At 45.6% G+C, this 22,897-nt stretch overlaps 1 protein-coding gene across 1 annotated transcript in view; it reads right to left on the bottom strand.

Moving 5' to 3' along the window:
* Window positions 1–3,026, bottom strand: part of c30h15orf39 (chromosome 30 C15orf39 homolog) — a 78,579-nt gene extending 75,553 nt beyond the window's left edge. The window contains exon 1 of the mRNA XM_078532484.1: window positions 2,630–3,026. The gene's annotated coding sequence lies outside the window, so the exon portion shown is untranslated. The remainder of the gene's footprint in view (window positions 1–2,629) is intronic.
* Between the last annotated feature and the right edge of the window lie 19,871 nt (window positions 3,027–22,897).

Below are 22,897 nucleotides of genomic sequence, written 5' to 3'. Positions count from 1 at the left end.
CACCATTCAAATGTATTGCACAATCAGCATGTTTTTGCCTTTCAGCCGGAGATCTAGAAATAGCAGTTTTCATCCGGGGGCAAGCGGAGGAAAAGTGAAAACGATGCCCTGTTTTCTCAGGGGATGATCCAGCAGCTCATCGAAACATCCAAAGGTCTACATGTTGCTCGTTTTGCAAAGTAAAAGCAAAAAAATAAAACCTGCAAAAAATTGGATGGGTTTTTAAAAAAAAAAAATCCTTTCGTGGGATGTTAAGTGTTGCTGGCTGGGCCAGCATTTATTGCTCATCCCCAGTTGTCCTTGAGAAGGTGGTGAGCTGCCCTATCTACTTGTGCTTGAGTCTCTGAGATACGTTCTGAGTTCCTGTTTTCTGATAAGTATTTCATTTGTGCAGCCAACACACTGGAAAATTCACTGTTCATTGCTTAAGGCAGTGCGGTTCGTGCCCTTGAACCATATGTGGTTTGAAATCTGCAGTCCATCTGGTGCTGCTAAGAAAGGAGTTACCTTGAAAGAAGTAAATGTACAGGGCTTGGGGGCCATAAATTGGGGAATGGGACCGATTGCATTGTGAGAATGACTCGATGGGCTGAATGGCCTCCTTCCATGCCATAATGACTGCATAAGAATTAACATTATGATTCTGTGTGCTGAAACTTTAGAAAGTGAGGTACCAGCTGAGTAAGGGTACCAGTGGGTGTTACATCCCCATGGAACTGTACATCAGAAAGCCCTTCAGAAGCGAAGAGAAAATTAGTAAAATTTCCTGGCAACAGCGACATGCCTTTAATTGACCATTGTACCTTTATCCTAAATTCACCACGATCATTATTAGTGAAGGAAGTTAGATTCCTATCCAGCTCATATCAAGTTGTGATTCAAATGCCCTTTCTTAAATGAATTGGCACAGAATTAACTGTAGCAGGGTCTTTTAATGGCATCTGCTGTTAGCTAGACTTGGCACTGCATGTTCAGGTCTTTAGATTTCTTATGCGGCAAGCTGCTGAGCATGTGAGCTGATAATGGTGCAGCGAGGGAAAGGGGCATCGGAGTGAACGGTATATCCCCTCAATCAATCAAATTGAAGGATTGAAAAAAGCTGAGCAAAGACTGAGAAGGAAGCGTAAATTAGAGTGCCTGAATTCAATGTCAAATCAGGTACAGAACGAAACATAAAAATATTAGATTAAGAGAGAAAAGAGACAGAAAAGGAAAGTAATTTTTTTATTTTTGAAAAAATCTCCAATAACAATTAACACCTGAAAGGATAAGGCTCTATACTTTTACTAGTTAATTTTCAGTACCAGATAGGTTGGCCGGCAGTAATTATCACTTGCTACGTGGCTAAAAGTGTACTTCTGCTTGTAATGACATGTACCCCTCCCTTTAGTCCACAATAACCACATAAAAACATTAACTTCACACCATTCAGTGATGAGGCAGATAACAAATGCCACTTTTGCAAAGCTAATCTTGAAACAATGCTACCCAAGCAGCAAACTTTGGGTAGTGGCATCTGCCCCTCATTTGATGTTGCTGTACCATTTATGTTTAAATACTAACAAGCGTCACTATTTTGATAGCAAGACTTGGGACATTGTTCATATTCATATTCAAATCCCTATGAGTTTCCCAGCTCTTGGAATTGCAACATTAATATTACTTCCAAATTCCTAACGCGTGTAAAATCTCAATATAAGAGGCATTTCACTATACACACTCTCATTTAATGAGGTGATATTATCCAAGTTTTTGAAATCATTAAGATATTTATGCTATGAGGTAGTTCTTTGTTTACAGTCAGGAATTATGATTGCCAGCTTAAAGTAACTTAACTGCTTTATACTTGCTGGAATAGATTGCAACCGAGCAAGTGAATGTGGACTTTATTCAACATGAAAAGAGGAAATGAACTGATACTTGATTGAGCAGGGAGTAGAGGGATGTGGACTTGGCCCTGCCGTCCACTTGTTAACAGTTTACAGAGGTCCTGAGCACAAACCTTAAACGATAGCATGAGCTAAACAAATTTGACCATCTCTTGATCACATGATCATATTTCAAGTGCTCAAAAAAATTTTTTTAACACCAGTGAGGGAAACCTTGATTTATGAAATCAATTCAGCTCAATTCGCCGATTCAATTGTAGCCAGTAATAATTTTGTAGGTTATGAGTGTAACTATTTTTTTTACATGTTAAAGTACCTGCAGGTTTCAGGAAAATTTACAGGAACACATTTGCAAAATGAAAAGCACAGAAGCTGGTGTCATTTCCTTGCTTTTTTTAAAATTTTGTTCAAGTTTCTCAACTTGTTTAAGAAGTTTCTCAACTTGTTTAAGAAGTTTCTCATTGTTTTAGAAGTTCCTCATTGTTTAGAAGTTTCTCGACTTGTTTTAGAAGTTTCTCATCTTGTTTAAGAAGTTTCTCAACTTGTTTAAGAAGTTTCTCAACTTGTTTAAGAAGTTTCTCGACTTGTTTTAGAAGTTTCTCATCTTGTTTGAGAAGTTTCTCACCTTGTTTGAGAACTTCTAGTTGAAAAGTGACGCGAAGCCACCGCAATCGCCCCGAATGCAATTTAACAGAAGGATGAGAAATGATCAGCAAAAGCATATTAGAGATTGTGCCTACCTTTCCAAAAGGCACTCTTGCGAAAAAAAAAAGTTAAAACGGTTCATTTCTGTCACGTCATGATCCGCCACTGCCGCCACATATCTTCAGTCAAAGCAACAAGAATATTCTACACAAGACAGTCCTTGCACACTGCAATGCTAAGCTTGGACAAGGGAGTGAGAAAAGAGGCAGCGCCTGTTGTGATCACACTTCAGTCCCAGGCACGTCTCGAAGCAATAATATTATTCTAAACTGAAATTGAGCAAAGCCAATGCCAGCATCTTGCTGTCGAACCCAAATGAAGTACGTTGTTTTTTTAAAAATGCTGCTCCGGAGGCCTTGGTGACGATAATATTTTGAGGTTTTAACTGTTGATTCAAATGCAGTCCGCCGCTGTTATTTTCCTTGCAAATCTGACTCGGATTCTGACTTCTCTCCACTTATATACATAGCTGAAATGATGAAATAGCCTGTGATGTCACCAAAACTGGGCTGTCAGCCAAGATAAACACAACGGGCTAACTATTGCAAGAATTGCAGACATGTAGGTATAAAGCGAGATAAAATATCTTCTGGCGTGTATCTGAGGATCATTGGACGGTAGTTTATAAAATGCTAGGGGGTGGGTTCCGAGGCTCCAGAAAATAGCAGAAAACTGCAAATGATCTACAATTATCCAGCAGTGAAAACTAGCTTTAAGTAATAGAGTGATTAAGCGTTGCAGTGTGAATAAAAAGAAACATTAATTGTGCAAAGGGGGCTTATACCAGTGTCATTTAAGCTATTTATGTACCAAAAGCAGAAAGTCAACTTAAGGTTCCTCTACCGGTTTTATTACCTTTCTAAACAATGGCATTATTTTGTTTAAACAGTCAGCTGTTAGCAGTCGTATTTTTGAACCTTTTTCTAATTTAAAAAAACTCCTGTTGCAACAACGAAGTTTAGCAGCACTTGCAAAAGCACTGCTCCTCGTTGTAATGAACAAGCCACAAGAACCTCATGTTTATTACGGGAGGAATTGAACATCAAAAGTGAGGATGTCATGCTTCAGTTATACCGAGACCATCTCGAAAATTGTGTTTCATTCATTCATGGGATGTGGGTGTCGCTGGCTGGGCCCAGCATTTATTGCCCATCCCTAATTGCCCCTTGAGAAGGTGGTGGTGAGCTGCCTTCTTGAGCCGCTGCAGTCCATGTGGTGTAGGTACACCCACAGTGCTGTTAGGGAGGGAGTTCCAGGATTTTGACCCAGAGACAGTGAAGGAACTGCGATATATTTCCAAGTCAGGATGGTGAGTGGCATGGAGGGGAACTTCCAGGTGCTGGTGTTCCCATCTATCTGCTGCTCTCATCCTTCTAGATGGTAGTGGTTGTGGGTTTGGAAGGTGCTGCCTAAGGAACCTTGGTGAGTCCCTGCAATGCATCTTGTAGATGGTACACACTGCTGCTACTGTGTGTCTGTGGTAGAGGGAGTGAATGTTTGTGGACGGGGTGCCAATCAAGTGGGCTGCTTTGTCCTGGACGGTGTCAAGCTTCTTGAGTGTTGTGGGAGCTGCACTCATCCAGGCAAGTGGGGAGTATTCCATCACACTCCTGACTTGTGCCTTGTAGATGGTGGACAGGCTTTGGGGAGTCAGGAGGTGAGTTACTCACTGCAGCATTCCTAGCCTCTGACCTGCTCTTGTAGCCACAGTATTTATACGACTCCTCAGACATTGAAGCAGTCTGTGTCCAAAAGCAGCAAGACCTGGACAATATCCAAGGTTGGGCTGATATTCCCATAGCCCCTCTGACTGAAATTAACCAAAACTGACTAGTAACTGAAGCTCACTATGACTCAGTTACAAAATAGGCAGGACACAAAACACAGCCACTCCCTTCACATGTCCTATCACATGCAGAGTTAGATAATTGTGTATAAGACGCTGTGTCAACATATCTCTCTGTGTGCTGTTGCTTTGTCCTACTCTTGCCTACTCTTTGGGTGGAATTTAATGCCCTCCCTGGCGGCAGTTTTGGCAGTGGGGATGGAATCCCAATGCCTTTCCACCTCTGCCCTGATTTAAGTCAGGGGTGGCAGGGCTCAAAGACAGCCTTCCTGACCCGCCCTAGTTAATGCCCACTTAACGGCCTCATCCTCTCGCCGCTGGCATTCACCCAGCACCGGGCAGGGGACTCGTCATGTGGGAAGCCCAAAATGCCAACCCTCTTGGGGTTGTTTGTGGGTTTCCGGGTTGGGGGTTGGGGGGGGAACATTCAAAGGAACTCGGTGTCTGACCTGACATCAGCAAGGCAGGAGGGGGTCACTGAGAGTCGATGCCTGCCCTTACTGCCGACACCCCACCTCCCCCACCCTGCAACCCACCCCCCTCCCCCCTTCCTCCCCACCCCCGCCATCACTCACCTGTACCCTGTGCCCCTTGGCAATCCTGAACCTTAGGTGGGTGCAGCACCATTACCCACGGGAGGCTTCCTGGTGGCACTGCCAAGAAATGCACAGCTGCTGGCCTCTGATTGGCTGGTAGCTTTGAGGGGGTGGGTGGAGGGGCCAAATTTCTGCCGCCAGGGTCCTTGATTCCAGGGAAGGTGTGCTGGTGCCCAGTTAAATGCCTGAGAGGTATTTAATTTGGCAGCCTTTCCCAGAAAGAGGTGACTTGGGGCTCTCTTCATCTCTCCAACTGGTGGTCCAGATCCCTACTGCCTGCACTAAATGCTGCCCCTTACGTTACCCAGGAGCTGTTTCCTTTTGAACTTTGGCCTCTCAATCCTCTCAAGTCTTCCTGATGACTTGGAGTTAATCATTTCAGCGGCGGATCAGTCGGCTTAACTTCATGACTCAGAAGTCACCTCTTTCTGGGAAAGGCTGCCAAATTAAATACCTCTCAGGCACTTAACTGGGCACCAGCACACCTTCCCTGGAATCAAGGACCCTGGCGGCAGAAATTCGGCCCCTCCACCCCCCTCCCCGATCCCCCCCTCTCAAAGCTACCAGCCAATCAGAGGCCAGCAGAAGCGACACTCCAGAGCAGCACTCCGCAAACCTCATCCCACTGCGAGTCCATTTTGAAGTTCGAAATGGCCGGGACCTCCGAGGTGAAAGCCAGTTTGGTGGGGGGCGGAGGGCGGGGAGGTGAGAGGGGGTGGGTAGAGCTGTGAGAATGGGAGTGGGGCGGAGGGAGATTTGCGAGAGTGAAGGAGGAAGAGATTCGTGAGAATGTTTAACCTGCAGCGTTTTTTTTTAAACTGCCTTTTCACTGACTTACTTGGAGCAGGGATCAGCCCTCAAAGACCAGTCCGTTGGGCCACGTCCATCATTAAGAAGAAACTTGAGGACTTAAAGGGACTTGCAGCTGTTAGCATTTAATCCAATCTCCAGCTGGAAGACATTGCTGCCTCAAAGCTCAAGACCCCAAAGCCCAGTCTTGGCAGTCACTGTGGATCACAAAATCACTGGGATTTGTGACCCAGAGTTTGGAAAGCCTGCTCTAGAGACCTGAGCACCAAATCCAAATACACACCGTGCAGGGCTGAGGGAGGGCAGCAGTGTCGGAGGCGCTATCACACCTAGGGCAGAATCTTCGGCTTGGCGAACGGGGGTGGGGCCTGCTCGCCGAGGCTTAAAATGATGCGGGGTGATGTTGGGCATGCATCCCAATGTCACCGCGCATCATTTAGATTTTCAGTTCGGCGGGCGCACAGCTGACTTGGCTGCGTGCCCGCCAAACTGTCAAAGGCCTATTAAGGCCTGTTAAAAAGCAAGTAAGGCAATTGGCTGAGTTGCCCATCCAACTAGGGGGCGCAGTTTCAAAATAAAGGATCTCCCAATCTAAGACTGAGGTGGAGAGAAATTTCTTCTCTCGGAGGGTCGTTAGTCTTTGGAATTCTCTTCTCTAGAGAGCAGTGGAGGCTGGCTCATTGAATGGCTGCCCCCAAGCTTTTGTTTAGTTGAAAAAGGTACAATGAGTGGACATGTTCTTTCTGTTTACAATTGACAGGGCCCTGTGTGTCAATGTGTGTAGCTTCTAGAATGTGTAAGTGAGCCACACTACAAGCCTGACTGATAATCTTAAATTGATTGTCAATGTAATTCTTAGCACAATCAGGATTGTTTAGCAAGTGTTGTCCAATTGTAAAATCACATCTAATGTTGGACACTATGTTCTGTGTTTTGCAAGTACGGGCTGGTCAGCACTTTGTGTGTTGCGAACAGCCAAATGGATGTGCTGTTTGATATGGTCATTAGGATGTATGGCCCACATACCTGGCATCACACCGGCACTGAAATTCATATATCACATTACTCCTTTGTGTGATAGGCCGAAAGTCTTTTTGGCTTGTTGGCAGCATCCTGTTAGTGAGGAATACCATTCGTGTTGTTGCTGCATAGCAGCAGCGTGAAACAGCTAGCAACTAGCTTTACCTGTTGCTCAAATATTTGAGACACCTTACCCTTTCAGGGAAATCTGAGGGAGACTGGGCACTTTTCAGGACCAAGGTGGTCCACTCATTGCACCTTTTTCAACTAAACAAAAGATTGGGGGCAGCCATTCCCTGGTTCATTCCCCATGGCAATGCCTTGTCCAATCAGAGTCAACCTGCCTGGTTTGAATTTAAATAAAAGCTTGGCAGTTAACTGTTCCCTGGTGTATTCTCCAAGGCAACAGCTCTACCAATTAAAGTCTACTTTGTGATTCGGCCTGTTCATGAGTTTGTATGATATACAGTGAGCAATGGTCAACATTTAGTATTCTTGCAAACCCGCCCTGATGCGTACAAGATGAACAGCTTGACATCATGAATTTTTTTTCAGCAATACTCAAATTAAGACATTATAGACTTTATGTCTTAAGTGCTGACCAATCTCTTCACTTTTCTTCAGCAATCAAAGAAAATAGCCATATAAACTAATAGAAAGTTCTTTTTTTTATTCATTCATAGGATGTGGGTGTCTGCAGTCCATGTGGGGTAGATACACCCACAGTGCTGCTAGGAAGGGAGCTCCAGGATTTTGACCCAGCGACAGTGAAGGAACAATGAAATATTTCCAAGTCAGGATGGTGTGTGGGTTGGAGGGGAACTTCCAGGTGGTGGTGTCTACTGCCCCTGTCCTTCTAGATTGTAGCGGTCGTGGGTTTGGAAGGTGCTGTCTAAGGAGCCTTGGTGAGTTCCTGCAGTGCATCTTGTAGATGGTACACACTGCTGCTACTGTGCGTCAGTGGTGGAGGGACCAAGTTACACTTGACTGTGTAGATGGTGGACAGGCTTTGGGGAGTCAGGGGGTGAGTTACTCGCTGCAGGATTCCTAACCTCTGACCTGCTTTTGTAGCCACAGTATTTATATGGCTGTGTCTAGAGGACTGCAATATAATTTATATCTGAATAGACATTTGGAATATAAGTCCTAAACTTAAAATGTTTGCCAAAAGTTCTGTTCAAGTACACTAGAAAAAAGGGAAGGGGCAAATATGAACAGATTAAACTAAGGTTTTACCTATTTTTGACCTTTTCTATAATAACAGATGGACAGCAATGAAAAAAGCACTCCTTCACAGTAAATGATTTATTTGTTTGTTTCAGCAAGTGTAGCACGTGAGGGAACAAAGGTTTCCTATCGATCTGGGTTGGGTTGGGGGAAGTAGTAGCTATTGGCTGGAAATGATCAAAAAACACTTCACTGCCTCTTGAGTGTTTTCTTTCACAAACTTCTGTCCAGGTTATTACATAATTATAACTAGTCTTGTATACCTTAAAATGGAACTCTACTTCAGATCAGTACTAGTCATTTCCAAGTTTTACTGGTTTTTCCTTCTCGGTGGAGATATGCAACCCTCCCTCCACCCTTCTCTCCCAACGCTCCCCCTCCACCCTCGATCTCCCCCACCCATCCTTGCCTCACACCCCATCCCCTCCCTCACCTTCCCCAACCTCCTCCATTCCATACTCCCTCTGCCTCCGCCTTCCTTCCCCTCACCCTCCTCCCCCCACCGATCCCCCACATCTCCCCATCTCTCCTCCTCTTCCCCCCCCCCTCACCTCCGTAACCCTCTCCCACTCCTCTCCTGTCCAAACAGTTAGCTGGTCTCAATCAGGGCACAGATCGTGGTCCTACATTTGACCTCGGCCAAAGTATAGCTAAGGCAGAAAATCAGCCAGGGATTGTCCTCCTGACTAGCCAAGCTCCAAAGAGTGTAGGAGTCAGATGAGGGCGAGATGAGAATTGGCTATGATGTCCCTGGCAAGGTGTTATGGTTCGCCAACACTCATTGCCACAAAGCCTACACTTATATAGTTATTTTTTTTCATTCACGGGATGTGGGCTTCGCTGGCTGGGCCAGCATATATTGCCCATCCCTAGTTGCCCTTGAGAAGGTGGTGGTGAGCTGCCTTCTTGAACCGCTGCAGTCCATGTGGGGTAGGTACACCCACAGTGCTGTTAGGAAGGGAGTTCCAGGATTTTGACCCAGCAACACTGAAGGAACGGCAATATATTTCCAAGTCAGGATGGTGAGTGACTTGGAGGGGAACTTCTAGGTGGTGGTGTTCCCATGTGTCTGCTGCCCATGTCCTTCTAGATGGTAGTGGTGGTGGGTTTGGAAGGTGGTGTCTAAGGATCCTTGGTGAGTTCCTGCTGTGCATCCTGTAGATGGTACACACTGCTGCTACTGTGAGTTGAGGGAGGGAGGGAGTGGATGTTTGTGGATGGGGTGCCAATCAAGTGGGCTGATTTGTCCTGGATGGTGTCAAGTTTCTTGAGTGTTGTGGGAGCTGCACTCATCCAGGCAACACTCCTGACTTGTGCCTTGTTGATGGTGGCAGGCTTTGGGGAGTCAGGAGGCGAGTTACTTGTCATAGGATATTTCGCCACTGACCTGCTCTTGTAGACACAGGGGTGAGTTTTTCAGTGGGCGGGCGGGCTGTTCAGGAGTGGGCGTGGGTGAGCGCGGAACCAATTGCCGTCCGCGATTGGCTACGCGCCGCCATTTTATGTGGGCCGGCCAGTTAAGGCCCGCTCAGCATAATGCGCAGCCGGTAGCACTCAGCGCTACTTGTGTGGGCCGGGGGAGGAGGGAGGGTCGGGGCCTGCGCTCGTTTGCACACGCATGCGGAGGAGCACAGCGATCTCCCCGAGGCACGGAGCTGCCTCACGGAGATTAAGTTGATAATGAAACTTTTTTTTTACAAACAAAAGTAAAAAATTATTTAAACAGGTCCCCTCACGTGACAGTGTCACATGATCTGGGACATGTTTGTGAATTTAGCAAACTTTATTTAATGATTTTATAAAACCTTCAGGAAACCTCATCCAGCCCGTGGATGAGGTTCCGTGAAAAATGCGAAGGCCGCCTGGGCTCCTCGCCTGCCCCCCCCTCCGCCAACCTTAAGGTTGGACGGGCAGCCCTGTAAATAAGGTAATTTACTTTTCACGTGGCCTTAATAGGCTGTTGACAGTTTGGCGTGCGCCCGAATGAAAATCAAAATGACCTGCGATGATGTTGGGACACACGCCCGACGTCATCGCGCATCATCTACGCATTGGCCCCACCCCCGCTTGCTGACGGCAATATTCTGCCCGCGGTATTTATAGGGCTAGTCCAGTTCAGTCGCTGGTCTTGATGGCAAAAGAGCCAAATGGTGATGTGGACAAACAGGAACAAGAGAGGATTTGCATTTCGATGGACTCTTTCAACTGCTCAGGATGCCCTCAAGAGCACGCACCATTATTAAAGTGATAATAATGTTGAAAAATATAGCAGGGCATGTTACAATTAAAACATAAGATTACAACCTCGTTCGTATATTTTGATGGCATGGCTTGAGGGATAAATGTTTGCCAAAGCATTAGAACACTCCTGCTTCTCTTCAAGTAGCTCAAGTCTGAACAGGCAGCAGGATCCTGTTTTACATCTTATCCGAAAGGCAGTACCACAGCAGTGAGTCAATGCCTGTGTGGAATTAAGGGCGGGGTTTTCCAGTCCTGTCCACTGCGGGACCGGAAATTCCCGCTGGGAGTCAACTGACCTATTGCTGGAAAAACTCAGCAGGTCTGGCAGCATCGGCGGAGAAGAGCACAGTTGACGTTTCGAGTCCTCATGATGAGGACTCGAAACGTCAACTGTGCTCTTCTCCGCCGATGCTGCCAGACCTGCTGAGTTTTTCCAGGTATTTCTGTTTCCGTTTTTGTTTCGGATTTCCAGCATCCGCAGTTCTTTGCTTTTATTTGCTTTGACCTATTGCTGGGCTGTCCAATTTCCCGTCCCGCCCGTGACACTCCCAGTGGTGGGGCGGGTGCTGAAAGTCCTGCCCAAAGCCACCGAATGGTAAAGTAGCTCCAAGCGGCTAAATGGTCTGCTTCCAGCGTGGGCATTCGTCCTGTTTTAGACTGGGCAGTTCAGTTCTTAGCCAGTCGGACCTCTGCTCAGGACTGGATTTGTGCCTTACACTTACCACGGTGAAGCAGCACAGGGGCCCTGTGCTCGTCCCTGTCCCCATCTGTAGCAGCCTGGTGCCAAAGGTTTCTTCTTGACTCCAGAGCTCAGTGGTCAAAGGTCATGTAAGTACTGAGGGAAGTCAGCTAATAGCACTACCCTACCCCGGGTTAGACTGTTCATGTTTAGTTGTGGCCGTTGATAATGTCAACTCCGTGAGCAGCAGTGATCATTCTTTCCCTCCCAAACTGCCCTACTCTGGCCTGGTGTCCGGCATTCTTGGTCTCCAGCAGCGGCCACGCTACCTACCCCCTTTTCCTATTTTCCTACATATATTCCAGAGAGAAGGAAGAAAGGAGTGAAAATTGGCAGCTAAAGGTGGGAGGGCTGGTGAGGTGGGGTCAGGGGGTGGGTGGTGGAGGAGGAAGGGTAGGGGAATAAATAGTTGGGATGTTTTGAAATAGAAACTAGAAATTGCAGCAATGTAAACCCAGCCAGTACACATCGTACTGCAATCTGTTTTTAGCATGTCGTTTTCTTACTGTATGTCCACCATATTTTTAGACCAACTGCCAGGAACTAGGGCGGAACTGTCCCAGATTTCCGCTAAGTGCGGTAGCGGGCGAGTGAAGCGACATTTTACCCGCTGGCTGCAATGGTGGCCTTTCACATCATATCGTCTCAAACCCACATTAAGTACGCATTCCCAGGAAATACGCTGTTTCCATGTCGGGCGGGCTCTCATTCGCACCCCCCACGCCATCACCTTGTCACTTCATCACACCGGGCGCCATATTTAAAGTGCAGCCGCGTTCACACCTCTCGTTGCTCCCAGCCCAGGACTCCTGCACCGAAGACAGGATGGACCCGACAGGCAGAAAGGCTGCAGTCCCCAGGTTTAGTGACGCATCCCTCGAGCACCTTTTGGACACCATGGAGGGTTACCGTGATGTCCTCTACCCCCGCTCTAGCTGCAGGATGGGCAGCAACATCACCAATCCAGCATGGGAGGTGGTGGTCAGTGCCAATGCCCTGCAAAAGAGGACAGCCACCCAGTGCCGCTACAGGGTGAATGATCTCATCCGTTCCGCCAGGGTAAGTCACTCCTCTCACCACTCTCAACTCACACACTCACAAACCCATCACACATCCACAGGGATCTCACACCTCAAGGGACAACACCACTAACTCTCACACACACCCTCACATCACCATCAGGCTCATATCCTCTCGAACCCACATCCTCATCCTGTCCATGTCTCCGCTCACCACACGAACATTCCACCCAGTGCCATGTGTCCTGCTCACACTCGCTCCATCTGTTTTCATGCAGGAGAAGCTGGCTCACATCAGCAGGGAGAGGTCCCAGACCGGGGGTGGAGTGGCCCACATTAGGCCCCTCACTCACTTTGAGGAGTGTGCCATCGTGCTGACCGGTGAGGATGTGGACTGTGCCTGTGGTGATGGTGAGGTCGGCGGCGAACACCCACGTGAGGATCCTGCACCACATCATCCCTCTCTCAACACAACTGTGAGTGTCTTTCTCTCTCCTGCTTCTGACTCTGCTGCCCTGCACTAATTATCTCTACTTTGGTTCACAGGGAGCTCTGCCAAGCGACCGACACCCTCAGCCAGCCAATCCCTCAGCTCCATCCACATCCTCACCTCCAGCCAAGAGGACACCTCCTCCATTGAAGAGCTGGAAATAAGCAGCCTGGAAGACCCGTCATAGCGCTTACCCACACCCTCCACCAGCGCAGAGACACACACCTCGGTGGGACCTAGATCTAGAGCAGGCTCGGGTTCACAATCTGGTGGTCACCGCATGGACACATGTCCGCAGCAGCAGGAGGCAGGTTCAGCCGAGCTCCCCGGCACTCTTAGGACTGCTGGGGATCAGGCGTCTGTGAGGTCCGGGTCAGATGACGAGCCTCTAGATTTGGCCTTCCAACTCAGCAGGAGGCGTGGGAACATCACACAGCTGCCTACCCACCTGCCCGTTTCGGCCGTGCGCCGACCCGAAGATCCCACAGGCACCGAAAAATTGGCATCAGTTGAACACTTAAGGGTCTTAAGTGGCCCGTAAATTAATGGCAGGCGCGGGTCAGACATCACCGCGTGCCCGCCCAGCCAAATATGGCGGTAGCACGTGACCACGTCAGGACGCTCGCCCGACGTCACCACGCGTCATTTTACGCACGGTTGTGCGGGGCCCCGCCCCCTGCACGCCAATGGGGAAATTCTGCCCTTGGGAGTCTGTGGTACTCAAAACCACTGACTGGTGCCTAGCACCTTGATGTGGCCATGAGGGAGAGTGGGGACGGGGCGGTCATGCCATTAGTTGCTGTGTCTCTATCCATTCTGCTCCAGGTAACCGTAACGTGTTGGGTCCGTCTCCATGGGCAGGTATAGTACCTCAAATCCAACTATCCAAAAACTGGCAATGACCAAAAACCGGGCATTTGATTCAAGGATATCTTGAGCTGTTTTTTTCTCCTAGAATAACCTTCCCTTAGACTGCTGATAGAGTAATGCTAAGGTTAATGCTGTGTGATTTTAGCCACAGAACTTATGATCTCTACAAGCTTTTACAGCCATTACATTCTCAGCTGGCTGCCAAAGACAGGGGTACCTGTGCATGCTAAGAAAATAATAATGTAGCCCCCCTGACTCGAACCACCTGAACTGAGAACTGGCCAGATCCAAAATCTGTGATGTACCCAGCCCAGAGGCTGCCGGTTTTGACCCGCTGTACCTGTAGCGATATCTTCGTCAATCGGTATCTCCAGCGTGGGCAAGGCCAGTGTTTTTCTGTGGAGCGCGAGTGTACAAAGTGTATGAGGCAAACATAAATCCACAACAACGTGGATTTCTCAACGTGTTCGTTAGGAAACTGAAGCCGAACGATGGATATGTCAACGCTTTTCTGACAGTGTTAATCCTCCCTTAGTATCTAATTAATTTTGTTAAGCTTGCTTTAGTTTCTTTCTCTTCATTGGAATATCTTGCTCTATTGGTAACATTAATTGAATTGAGATGTTAAGAGTTATGAGGGGCCCAGACAGAATGGATAAGAAGGATGTATTTGCCTTCGTGGAAAGTTCAATAACAGAAAGACGTAGATTTAAAATTATCCGTAGAACAATTCGAATAGTTGGGAGTTGAGGAGAAATTTTTTCACCTGGAAGGTAGTGGGAGTCTGGAACTCACTGGCTGAAAAGGTGTCAGAGGCCTAACCACCCAGTTAAAAATTACTTGAACATGCACTGCAAAGTGCGTAACCCACAGGACCACCAGATCAGAAGCTAGAAAATGGGATTAGCCTGGCTAGCTCTTTATCAGCCAGCACAGACACGATGGGCCGAATGGCCTCCTTCCGTGCCATAAATTTTCTATATTTCTAACCCACTAAAGGCAAGGTACTTAGTTATAATGGCAGCGCAGTGTATTTTGAGACTGGATGGTCAAATCGGTACAGGTTGATCATGGTTGCACTGTAGAATACCACGAAGACTATCCTTTTTAATCTAGGAATTGCAGCATTGCATCTGATCAAGAATTTAGATAAGGCGTTCTCATTCAACTCGTTTCCTGTCTTGTAATCATTGTGGTGACTTACTTTCATAGCATGGTCAAACCGAGAGTCACAAATTGAGGAACAGTTTCTAAATAAGTAATTAGACATAGTCCACAAAAGGACCAGAGGCATCTCCAACTGGTTATAAAAATCTAAATTCCCACTGTACTAACAATTAATTACTAACAGTTAATTTCTAGAGACGGCAGTTGCTATTCCTTTAGCTCTAAAACCTGCAAAATAAATGGAGAAACAAAGCCCTCAGGTAATTATATTGTCTGTTACTAAATGCTTTTCAAGACCAAAGTTGTTTGTTCCATATCTTCACACACGGTTTCTCCCTTTGTGGGATCGTGTTGAGAAGATTAGCCAGATCACATCACAAACGCTCCTTCGGCAGCCAACAAGCCCTGGAGCAGGAATTGAACCTGGAGCTTCTAGGCTGAGAGGCCGGGGGGGGAGGCGGGGGTGGGGGGGGGGGGGGGGTGGTGGGGGTGCCCACTGAGCCTCGAGACCTTTCCAGAGCCTCGGACTGGCAGGGAATGATGTCCAGTAATACCGGTGTAACAAACTTCAGCTGCCCGACAGGCAAAACATTAGGGCGGATAGAACTGAAGTTTGGTAAAAAAGTAAAGGACCCTGAGGAAAATGGGCCCCGTTAAGTCATGGTGCAGGGAGGCGGTAATGAACCTGTGCAGATTCACTTGAAAGAAAGCGACAAGTTGGAGGTCAGGAAATGGGTCAAGCATGCAAGGGAAAAGTGCGACTTGTGAGGACGGGGATAAGGAAATTAGCAGGGAACTGTAAAGGAGATTGTGACCTTTGAAGGAGGGCGACAACTGGCTGAGGCAGTGATTGTGGCAAAACACAAAGGGCGGTGAGCGAGAGAGGGGAACGGTGTAAGCAGAGACGGCCATCCGTGAGGGAGACACGTGAGATGCTGACGGATAGATTGCAGTGGTTAAGGGAGAATCGCAAGCAGCAGAAGCAGAAACGTACTTGCATTTCTCCCTTGCAAACCATTTTATGCTGTGGCTCAGCCCAATCCAGGTTTTAACAGCATAACAGTAAGTGGTCATCTTGTGTGGAATGTCCCATTTTCATATGAGGTTTGCTGCCAGTCTCTTGCAGCCTAACCAGCATTTTATAAAGATGTAGCAGAACTTCCTTTCCCTTGTACTCTGTGCCTCTACTATTAAAGTCAAGGATCCTGTATGCTTTTTAAACAGTGTTCTCAACTTGTCCTGACACCGTCAAAAATTTGTGTGCATACGCCCTGTCCCTGTAATTAACTTGATGTACCGGACAGGTTTCTTATTTGAAACAGGTAACTTTATTCACAGAGCTCTTGCAGAAGCGACATGCTTGAATCAGGTCCAGGACTAGAAAGCTCCGCCCCCTAAGATTGCCCATACTTAGGGCTGATTCATCAGTACAATCACGTGACCCCTAAAGGTAGCAGGAAAGGGTATGCCTACAATCACTACATTTCCTCCCCCTTTAGTCTTTTTTTACACTTCTTGTTTACAAAGAATAACTTAATCCATGACATATACATATATGCACAGGTCATGCAATTAAAGATTAAGTCTCTGAGTTGGTTTCCTAATTCGGCGCAGATCTACGACTTGAGATTCTCCCACTGGATCGACATGATCAGGAACTGCAGCATCAGGGATATCCTTAGATGATGGCAGTTCAGGGTTATGTAATTCAACAGAGGCATCAGGTATGTCTATTCTATGTCGATCTGTTACCTCAGGGATTAAAGGTTCGACATCAATTACAGGTGGAATAACTGGTTGTTGGAATGTCTCTCTACTCCTTAGATGATTCACGTGTTTTTGAACAATCTGGGCTTCTACTGGTATGACAGAGGTCCAGTTTCAGAGATAATTATACCAGGAAACCCAACGAGGGCCATTTCCAAAATTCTGCACAAAAACTGTATCTCCCACATTAATTTTCAAGCTTTGCTTTGAATATCATGATTCACTTTCTGGCTATTCTGGTTCTTCTCTATCTTCCCATCTAAGTTTGGAAACACCAGACTTAACCTTGTATGAAGATGGCGTTTCATCAGTAATTCAGACAACGTTGATCCCGTAGTTGGATGAGGAGTCATGTGATAGTTGAGAAGAAACCATGAAAGTCGAGTTTGTAAAATTCCTTCGGATAACTTCTTCATTCCTGATTTGAAAGTTTGCATTGTTCTCTCTGCTAACCCATTGGATGAGGGATGATATGGTGCTATTTTAATATGTTTAATTCCATTTAAATTCAGGAATCTCTGGAATTCCGTACTTGTGAAGGCAGTACCGTTATCAGAAACAATGACTTCTGGTAGGCCATGTGCACTAAAACATTGGTGCAGCTTTTCAATAATCGCACACGATGTCGGTGATCTAATTTCATACACGTCCATCCACTTAGAATGCGCATCGATGATCAATAGAAACATGGTATCTAAAAATGGACCTACAACATCTATATGTAGTCTAACCCAGGGTCAACCAGACCACTCCCATGGATGCAGTGGAGTTGAAACGGGCAACTTCTGTTGTTGCTGATACTGGAGACAGTGCTTGACAATGCTTTCAATGTCACTGTCTATACCCGGTCACCAGACATAGCTTCACACAAGCATCTTCATCTCCAAAATGCCTGGGTGCGCACTGAGATTCTCTGTCAAGAGTGGTTCTCTTCCTTGCGAAGGGACGATGACTTTTGACCCCCACAACAAGATTCCACCTTGACAACTTAACTCAGTTTTACGGGGATGGAATGGTCTCATCTCTTCAGAGACTGGTGAATTCGACCATCCTTGCAATCCCTGGTCTCGGACATTCGACAAAATTGGATCCCGGTTTATCCAATTCCTTATTTGCTTCACACAGACCGGCAAAAAGTCCAAGAAATTCTGTACAAATATAACTTCTTGTGGCTCTGGAGCATGTACAATGCTATCTGGCAACAGAAGACGACTGAGTGCGTCTGCATTTGCAATATGCACACCCGGACGGTGCATAAAGGTGTACTCATATGCCGACAAAATCAAAGCCCAACATTGAATTCTGGATGAGGCTATCGGCGGAATGGCTTTATCTTCACTAAATAAACCCATTAGTGGCTTATGACCCGACACTATGGTGAAATGTCGACCGTGCAGATACTGTTGGAATTTCATCACTCCAAATATTACGGATAAACCTTCTTTTTCAAGTTGTGAATAACCCTTCTCGGCTGCAGAGAGGGTTCGAGGGTCATAGCCGATTGACCTTTCGGAACCATCTTACATCCTATGCAACAACACAGCTCCCATACTATAAGGAGGTGCATGACATGATAATATTAATTCTTTTGATCGGCCTTAATGTAGACATGATGAGTGTAAAAGCTTCTTGACCTTTATGAAGGCTTCTTCTTGTTATGCATTCCATGACCAACAATGGTTCTTTTTCAATAATAAGTATAAAGGGGCTAACACTGTTGACAAGTTTGGCAAGAAGCAACCTTAATAATTTATCATGGCCAAAAAAGACTTGAGTTCAGTAACACTGGAAGGAGAGGGCGCCTCTTAGATTGCCCTGACTTTCTCCTCTACTGGATGCATCCACTCGGTGACCCAAGTAAGTGACCTCAGTCGCTTGAGAAGTTAGACTTCTCTTTCTTCAATCGTACACCAGCCTCCAAAAACCTTCTTAAAACCTCTTCTAGGTCGACCATATGTTTGGCTTCCGTTGATCCTGTGAACAGGGTGTCATCCAAGTACATTGCTACTCGGGGAAAGATTGCACATGCAGGTGATACACCAGATACCAGAAAGTTTCTTACTTGAAACAGATATTTTTATTTACAGAGCTCTTTGTAGAAGCTACATGTTTGAACCAGATTCATGACTAGAAAGCCCTGCCCCTAAGTTACCCGCACTTAGGGCTGATTCATCAGTACAGTCACATGACCCCTAAAGGCAGTAGGAAATGTCATACCTACAATCACTACAGTTCCTCCATTCCCTTTATAATTGCAATTTAGTTTATATTGCTTCTCATTATTCTTCCTACTAAAATGTAACAATTTACACTTCTCCGCATTAAATTTCATCTGCCATGTTCTGCCATTTTACCATTTCTGCCTGTCTCTTCCTGAAACCTGTTGCTACCCATACGCTACATTTACAAATTTTATATCATCTGCAAACTTTGAAATGATGTGCCTTATCCACAAGTCATGGAATCACAGAGTCCAGGCCATTAATATACATCAATAAGAGTAGTGGTCCTAATGCTAATCCCATGGTGACCCCATTTTGTAACTCCCTGCAGTGTATAAAAAAACAACCATTCACTACTACTCTCTGCTCTCTGTTTCACATATCCCTGCCCTTTTAATCCCATGAGCTTTAATTTTGCTAACAAGTCTTCCATGGTCAGAGTTCTCATCCAATAACTCAATCAAACTCCATTCGCCTGTTAGCAGCTCTCCATCACAGTACAGTAAAATTCTGACTTGTTCATCAAGGGAGCATTACCTGTGATCTACAATGTTTGACTCGATCAGTTTTGCTTTCTGTTTGTTCTCAGAGTATGGCCAGTGTGAGCAAAGCCACATTTATTGCCCATCCCTCGTTGCCCCAAGAAGGAGGTCAGCTTTCTTAGCAACTGATTAACTTGTTACAACTCTTCGGAGGCTATCGATATAGTGTGGACTAGAATCACATTTAAGTCAACGCCATCCAGGACACCCAACCCCATCCCACCACCTCCTGGCCTCCACTCTGGCCATCCCGGGACCAGGAAAACTCTGTTTCTCTCTCCACAGACCTGATGAGTACTTCCAGAATTTTATGTTTTTGTTTGTTGTGGCCAGTGTGTTATTATCTTGCTGTGCGATATATTTTAATGGCAAATGAAACATTCATCACTTTCGGGTTGTTGAATGTCAGTGACAGCATTTTTAAAGTGAGAGTGTGTCTTTGTGTGACTGTGTGTTTGTTTGTTTGTGTATGTGTTTGTGTGTGTGTTTGTGTCTGTGGGTGTGTTTGTGTCTGTGGGTGGGTTTGTGTTTGTGTCTGTGACTGTGCTTGTGTCAGTGTGTGTGTGTTATTTTGTATTTTATTGCGTGTGTGTGTTATTGTGGCTGGGGTTTCCTGGCTCTGCCATGGTGGGACCTGCCGCAGGATATATGGTGCACCAGCCAAAAGTCCATTAAATTTTGGCAGCACTGGACAATCCCACTGGCGGGCGGGGCTGGAAAATCCCGCCCTGTGTGCATATGTGTATGTGTTGTTGTTGTGTGTGTGTTTTATTGTGTATGTGTTTTATTGTATGTGTGTGTTGTGTGTGTTTTATTGTGTGTGTGTGTGGTGTGTGTGTGTTTTATTGTGTGTGTGTGTGTTTTATTGTGTGTTTTTTATTCTGTGTGTTGTGTGTTTTATTGTGTGTGTGTGTTGTGTGTGTTTTATTGTGTGTGTGTGTGGTGTGTGTGTTTTATTGTGTGTGTGTGTGGTGTGTGTTTTATTGTGTGTGTGTGTGGTGTGGTGTGTGTTTTATTGTGTGTGTGTGTGTGTTTTGTTGTGTGTGTGTTTTATTGTGTGTGTGTGGTGTGTGTGTTTTATTGTGTGTGTGTGTGGTGTGTGTTTTATTGTGTGTGTGTGTGGTGTGTGTGTTTTATTGTGTGTGGTGTGTGTTTTATTGTGTGTGTGTGTGGTGTGTGTGTTTTATTGTGTGTGTGTGGTGTGTGTGTTTTATTGTGTGTGTGTGTGTGTTTTATTGTGTGTGTGTTTTATTGTGTGTGTGTGTGGTGTGTGTGTTTTATTGTGTGCGTGTGTGGTGTGTGTTTTATTGTGTGTGTGTGTGGTGTGTGTGTTTTATTGTGTGTGGTGTGTGTTTTATTGTGTGTGTGTGTGGTGTGTGTGTTTTATTGTGTGTGTGTGGTGTGTGTGTTTTATTGTGTGTGTGTGTGTTTTATTGTGTGTGTGTTTTATTGTGTGTGTGTGTGGTGTGTGTGTTTTATTGTGTGCGTGTGTGGTGTGTGTTTTATTGTGTGTGTGTGTGGTGTGTGTGTTTTATTGTGTGTGTGTGTGGTGTGTGTTTTATTGTGTGTGTGTGTGGTGTGTGTGTTTTATTGTGTGTGTGTGGTGTGTGTGTTTTATTGTGTGTGTGTGGTGTGTGTGTTTTATTGTGTGTGTGTGGTGTGTGTGTTTTATTGTGTGTGTGTGTGGTGTGTGCATTTTATTGTGTGTGTGGTGTGTGTGTTTTATTGTGTGTGTGTGCGTGGTGTATGTGTTTTATTGTGTGTGTGTGTGTGTGTGTGTGTGTGGTGTGTGTGTTTTATTTGTGTGTTTTATTGTGTGTGTATTTTATTGTGTGTCTGTTGTGTGTGTGTTTTATTGTGTGTGTGTTTTATTGTGTGTATGGTGTTGTGTGTGTTTTATTGTGTGTGTGGTGTGTGTGTGTGTGTTGTGTGTGTTTTATTGTATATGTGTGTGTGTGTGGTGTGTGTGTTTTATTGTGTGTATGTGTATGTTTTATTGTGTGTGTTGTGTGTGTTTTATTGTATATGTGTGTGTGTGTTTGTGTGTGTGTGTATCCTACAATCACTGATTTTCTGTTGATCTGTAGGGATTGTGTATATAAGGTTGACCTGGTCTTCAAGGTATGGGATGTAATAATGGAACATTCTTGATTTTTAAAAAAATTAAGCACTTGGAACATTTTACTATGTTAAAGGCAAAATGGAAATTATTGTTGGTGTTTAATCATTGTTCAGCAAGGCCAGATTGTGAACGGAGTAAATTAATTTTACTGTGAATACAGTTAGGATAACAACAGCTTGTTAGAACAGAGAATTGATCTCCAAAATCAGCCCAAGTCTGGTTTCTGGATTACAGTACCTTCACAGTAAACTTGTTAAGATAACATTGTTGTGAACTTGATTACTCGTTCTCTGAAACTAGTGGAATTTATCTTTGCGTTCAATGGTAGGATCATGTCTCCTAAATGTTTCAAAGTGCTTCACATTCAATGACTTTTGAAGTGAGATTAAGTTATTATGTAAGCCATCAGGGCAGCCATTCTAGCAACAACTAGATCCAAGACACAAGAAGTGAGAAGGATGGACAGCTAATTTGCTTTTGGTGGTGTTAACTGAGTGAAGGCTCAAGACAGCAGAATTGCCTGGCCTCCTTCAAATAGTGACATGCAATTTTTAACATCCAAGTAACTAGGCTCTCAGTCTAACGTCTCATCCAGAGGTCACCACCTTTGACGATGCAGCACTCCTTCAGTACTTCACTGAAGCTTCAGCCTAGCTTCTGTGCTCAAGTCTAGAGATAGGAGCGCTTACCCAAACTGGGTCGTGGAGGCAAATAATGCCGGTGAATTCTAGAGGAAGCTTCTTTCCTCCCCAAAAAACACCTTGGAAGATATCACAACAACTTTAAAGGCATTAATATAGCGCCTTTGATGTAGTAAGACATCCCAAGGCACATCATGAAAGTATTATCAAATAAAACTGAGCTACATAAGGAGATCAGCATCGGTGGAGAGGAGCACAGTTGACGTTTCGAGTCCTCATGACCCTTCAACAGAACTAAGTAAAAATAGAAAAGGGGTGAAATATAAGCTGGTTTAAGGGGGGGGTGGGGGGGAGGGGGGGGTTGGGACAAGAAGAACTGGATAGAGGGCCAGTGATAGGTGGAGATAACCAAAAGACGTCACAGACAAAAGGACAAAGAGGTGTTGAAGGTGGTGATATTATCTAAAGGAATGTGCTAATTAAGGGTAGAAAGCAGGACAAGCAAAGTACAGATAGCCCTAGTGGGTGTGGGGTGGGGTGAAGGAATCTAAAAAGCTAAAAGGTAGAGGTCTCTCCAATGACCAAACGCAGACTGGGTGACCGCTTTGCAGAACACCTTCGGTCTGTCCGCAAGCATTACCCAGACCTCCCTGTCGCTTGCCATTTCAACACACCACCCTGCTCTCATGCCCACATGTCCATCCTTGGCCTGCTGCATTGTTCCAGTGAAGCTCAACGTAAACTGGAGGAACAGCACCTCATCTTCCGACTAGGCACTTTACAGCCTTCCGGACTGAATATTGAGTTCAACAATTTTAGATCATGAACTCTCTCCTCCATCCCCACCCCTTTCCGTTTTTTCCCCCTCCTTTTTGTTTTTTCCAATAATTTATATAGATTTTTCTTTTCCCACCTATTTCCATTATTTTTAAATGTATTTCCATCCATTGTTTTATCTCTACCTTTTAGCTTTTTAGATTTCTT

The sequence above is a fragment of the Cetorhinus maximus genome, chromosome 30 (assembly GCF_964194155.1).
Source record: "Cetorhinus maximus chromosome 30, sCetMax3.hap1.1, whole genome shotgun sequence".
Lineage (NCBI taxonomy): Eukaryota > Metazoa > Chordata > Chondrichthyes > Lamniformes > Cetorhinidae > Cetorhinus > Cetorhinus maximus.
Note: the sequence above shows the minus strand (reverse complement) of the source record. Positions and strands in the feature narration are given on the sequence as shown.